Source organism: Cryptotermes secundus, unplaced genomic scaffold, assembly GCF_002891405.2.
Source record: "Cryptotermes secundus unplaced genomic scaffold, Csec_1.0 scaffold1028, whole genome shotgun sequence".
NCBI lineage: Eukaryota > Metazoa > Arthropoda > Insecta > Blattodea > Kalotermitidae > Cryptotermes > Cryptotermes secundus.
The window spans coordinates 3,636-8,573 of NW_019732865.1; the positions used below are offsets into that span (position 1 = coordinate 3,636).

Below are 4,938 nucleotides of genomic sequence, written 5' to 3' on the forward strand. Positions count from 1 at the left end.
GGACGTGTGTGTAATTGTGTAATTGGGAGTGTGTGATACAGCGATACATAGCTCCCCTACTGTAAACGTGTAGACTACTGAAGGCAGAGTGAACTGATTTGCGCATAGGGTTATAAAGTGTGAAACCCCGCAACAGTGGTAACAGATTAATGCGATTAGGGTTATAAAGTGAAACCCCGCAACTGTGTGATAAGTAATTGTAGCTGTTACTTGTAGATTGTTAATAAACAAATTAACCATCTCAACGGCGTCTTCTGTAACGAAACACGTTACATTGGTGTCAGAAGTGGGATCAGTAACGAAACACGTTACAGTATTTACCTAGCATTCATGGGGCTTCCCTTGGAATGAGGAAGTAGAAAACACACAGGTTTGACTTGACATGAATTTTTCCAATTAATAATGTAATATATAAAAGAAATTGTGATGAAGTTGACTCAAGTTATAATGGAAATTGTGACGGTTGTGAAATGCTTTGGCATACTTGTTTAACGTGAACTGTTGTCTGTTATAATTAAGCTAATTATGTATTTGTCATTGTGATGTTCTACTGGAGCTGCATCATATATTTCTTTGAAGTAAGATGGTTTATTCTTTTTGTTCAGGCTAATTTTGGAGAATTAAGAAACGTGCTTGGAGTTTGCCACTTGGTGGGCTCTGCGTGACCCGTTTATGAACTGATTTGCAGTGAGACAGATCTGACTGTGAACATGCAAATTCTTCAGTAATGTGTTTTGTAGAGATGAGGGGGAAATGGATCAACCTCTGGTCATCATCTATCGCACAAGTGTGTCTTAATGACTATGGAAATATCAGCTCCACAGCATACTGTGATTTATGAGGTAAGTTTTAGAGCTGCAGTCCCTCTTGTGGGAGTTATATTAGTTGTTCTCTGCTTTCACGCTTAGTTTTGAACGGTTTTTGGGGGGGGATTTAAGGAACATGTAGTTGTTAAGCAGATGTGTTCTTCCTTCTAGGACACTTTCCTGCCTGTCTTAGTCTGCTTGTGTCTTCCCTTTGAGCCTCGCTGATTGCATACCTGCCTTTGCTATCAATGCAACTCACAGTATTCTTACCTAGTAGTCGAATGCATGTGTCTTTCATTGGCCTAAGGGAGTAAGAAACACTTACTATTGGTTTATATTGAAATTTTTCACTTTGTATTGTAAGAGAAAAAAATGTGATATAGTTGATTTAAATTTTAAAGTAATTAGATTTTTGTTAAATATGATATGACCTACGTATTTGATTAAAACTGTTGTTTCTCGTAATTAAGATAATAATTTTTTGTCATTTTGGTATTTAGTTGAGTTCGTGATTTATTTCAGGAAAGTTTAGCCGAACCCTTCGGCTCATTGTTTGTAGTGCTCTCTCCGAGCGGAGGCGGCCTCGGGCCACACCGTTTTTCCTTACTTTTCCTACTACCTATCCTTATTCCGTGGCATATTCTACGTCATCACTCCTCTATCCTTTTTGATTCGGCTGAGGCACCCGGTCTCTTCTGCCTGGAAAGTCATCCTGTACGGACGTCTCGCTCCGTAACCATATTCTGTTCGGGTTAGCGCCATGAAAGTTCCGGTTTGGTAGCTAAACTCCAGGCAGGAGGGCCCATCTCGAGGTAATGCACATAATACTAGCGTATTGATTATTGTTCTTGGAGGAATTGTGTAAGCTGAGAATGTATTTATACGTTTTGTCTGTATTGTGTGTGCAGGCGATTTCAGAGATGGTATTACACTAGCGTGAAGTTTGTTATTAAGTATGCCTTATATGTCGCTTGTGGCGGAGACAGCCAGTGCGAGTTGTGATAGGATATATTGTGGCTGATTATGCCGAATAATTGTCGTGTTTTCTTTTGGCACAAATTACTCGTCATATATTAAATGTTATTTGGTTTTCTTGTTTACCTTTTGTTTTTTTTTTTCATTTTAGTAATAGGTAGAAAACTCGTTCCCCAGCTGGTTGTGTGGGGGTTCAGACAGATGGTAGCAGAGCGTAGTTTTACTAAGGTACTCCCAGCGTTAGTTTTTATTTCTAGTGCCTGAGTGTGACTGGGCATCAGCGATTATTTGGTGGGAGTGTTCTTGTGTTATTTTGGGGGTGCTGTGTTGTATGTAATATTATCAACTTATACCAGACTTTTGACTGTTTCATGACATCATCATGCCGTCGGCGTGGATCCATTCCCTGTCGAAGTAACAAGCCAAATGGTTGGCGATCGAATTGGGCATCTCTGTGGATGGGACCTTTGACAACTTGCGGAGGAAATTGAAGGAGAAATGGAGCTCGCTGGAGCCACATCTGCCTTCTCAGCCAACAGCTAAGTCTGAACTGGCCATGGATGCCGCGGCATCTGTTGGTAATGTTACTCTGAATGCCGACATTCCTGGTCAAGTCTCTTATGTACAGGCCAAGATGAGGGGTAGGGTGGTTGGTGATCTGGTGAGGAATATCCCCGTGTTGTCTGGTACAGACCCTGAGAGCGTGCTGCATTTCCTCGTCCGGGCCCAGGAGGTCTATGACCTGAACTTGGTGGGCAATCTGGAATTTCTGGCGCTCTTGGTGGGTAGGACTTCCAGTAGGGTCACCCAGATTCTCGGTCTCCATTTGGGAACCTCTTCAAAGCGGGGAGTGGTTAGTTCCGAAATCTCTACCTTCCTTCCTCCATGCATTCGTGAAGAATTTGTCTAAGTATGTGTTGCGGTGCTTTCAATTGCCAACAGAGGATTTGACCCAATTTATCATGTTAGTAGTAGCGGCTGCGAGCATTTTGAGTTTTCATGGGACTGAGTCGGACTTAGTATAGCGCATTGTCCAAAATATGCATCCTCGGTTCAGGTCATATTTGGTATCCGGGTCGAAACCCACTATTATTTCCAAGTTGCATGCCTTGGTGAGTCATGTCGCTGAAGCGAGAGCCATTGATGCTCAGAGACAGGGTTGTGAGAACCAGGCTTTTGCCGGGGCCTCTCAGTCAGCGGGGCGTGGCTCGCGTGAAGTTAGTATGGCGATAGACCAGACTCGAGTGCGGAATCGGGGAGTGGTTTGTTGGAAGTGTATGGGGAGAGGTCATCTAAAAAGGGACTGTCCATCTTCTATTCCCTTGCCTTCAAGTAAGCAGGGAAACTAGCAAGGCGCTCGGCAGTAAAACCATCTGCTAGAATCCGAGCGCTGAAAAGAACCTTGCCTCGGTCAGTGATCTCACAAGTACGGACTCCTGGAAACAATCCGTGGGTTCTTCTGATGATTAAGGGGTATTGTTTACCAGCAATCTTGGGTTCAGGTTCCTCCTCTTTCATCAGACAAACCGTGTTTCAGCGCATTCAAAGCTTAGGCTTGCCGTGCTGGGCAGAGGCCATGAGCCAATTGTGTCTCGCTGCTAATGGCCAAAATTGTGCGATAAGTCAGGCCTTTTTGCTGCAGATTAAGTTGAACTCATTCTCATGGAAGTATTCCTTCCTGATATTCGATGACTCTCCTGTGCTGTGCATATTAGGGGCTGATTTTTTGGCTTTTGCCAAAATGCAATTAGATTTTTCTACAATGTCTTGCAAGTTTGCATTTGATCTAGCCTGTCAGTATGATTTTGAACGATTGGATTTCTGCTCGCAAGACTTGCAGGAATTCCCTTGTTCCGAGAAGGATTTGGCAAAGTTAGCAGCCTACTCGTCTCCCGTGAGTCAGCTTGAGTCGCGGAAGCTTGACCAGCTTGTGAAGAGTTTCCCTAACTTGTTTTCAGGACGGTTGGGAATGGTCAAGGGTATGGTCTGCGAGTTGGATCTGCTGGACAATCGGCCGGTTCGTTCCCTCCCATGCCAGTGTTCTCCTCCTCGGCTTAAGGCATTGAGGGACATTGTGAATGATTTGCTTCAGGAGGGGGTTGTGCATAAAAGTACCTCACAGTACGCCAGCCCGGCCTTCCTAGTCCCTAAGTCTTCAGGGGGCTACCGCATGGTGGTTGATTATCGCCTCCTGAATAAGAAGGTTAGGTTCGATGCCTTTCCAATGCAGAGTATTGAACTTGCGTTCTCCAATTTTCAAGGGGCTAAGGTTTTTTCTATCATAGATCTACACTCGGCCTATTACTAGACCCTACTCTCGGCGAAGAGTCGTAAGGTAACGGCCTTTTCCACTCCATTTGGTCTGTTTGAGTTTACTAAACTCCCTATGGGCATTAGTGTGGGATGTCAGATTCTCTCCCGTGTGGTGGATTCCTTATTTGGAGACCTCAAGCATCGTTATGTTTATAATTTCATGGATGATTTGTTGTGTACTCAAGCACCGTAGAACACCACTTGGTCCACCTTAAGGAAGTTTTTCGCCGTTTGGAGAAAGCTGGCTTTACCCTAAACTGGTACAAAATGCAGTTGGTGAAATCAAAAATTAAATTCCTGGGTCATTCCTTGTCTGATGCTGGAGTTGAGGTCTTACCCGAGAGGATAGACGCCCTTCGTGAGTTTCCTCCTCCTAAAAATTTGAAGGCCGTCCGGAGATTCCTGGGTATGGTTGGGTTTTTATGGCAATTTTGTGAAGGATTTTTCCTTGTTGGCCAAGCCGCTTCATGCATTGAAGCGTAAGGATGCTCAGTTCGTATGGGGTGACTCCCAGAGGTGTGCCTTCGAGGCACTTAAAGATGCCATTTCTACGCCACTGGTGTTGCAGGTGCCAGACTTCTCGAAAGAATTCGTCCTAGTTTGCGATGCGAGCGATCTGGCTGTGTCTGCCATCCTCAATCAGCGGTGTGAGTCCGGATTGGCCCCCATAGCGTTTACGAGCCGTTTGCTTTCGGCAACGGAACGTAAATATTCAACCTATGAAAAGGAATGTCTCGCGGTTGTTTGGGGATGCGAGAGATTTAGGGTGTATTTGGAGCATAAGCAGTTCGTCCTCCATACGGACAACCAAGCCCTGTCATGGCTGCTGAAGCACGTCAGGGAA

General features: G+C 44.6%; 1 protein-coding gene across 5 annotated transcripts in view; it reads left to right on the forward strand.

Annotated features, from left to right (window-relative positions):
* Window positions 1–317: 317 nt before the first annotated feature.
* Window positions 318–4,938, forward strand: part of LOC111867814 — a 12,873-nt gene continuing 8,252 nt past the window's right edge. For all 5 annotated transcript variants that reach the window (XR_002843394.1, XR_004513377.1, XR_004513376.1 and 2 more), the window contains exons 1-3: window positions 318–370; window positions 606–842; window positions 1,329–2,359. The gene's annotated coding sequence lies outside the window, so the exon portion shown is untranslated. The remainder of the gene's footprint in view (window positions 371–605; window positions 843–1,328; window positions 2,360–4,938) is intronic.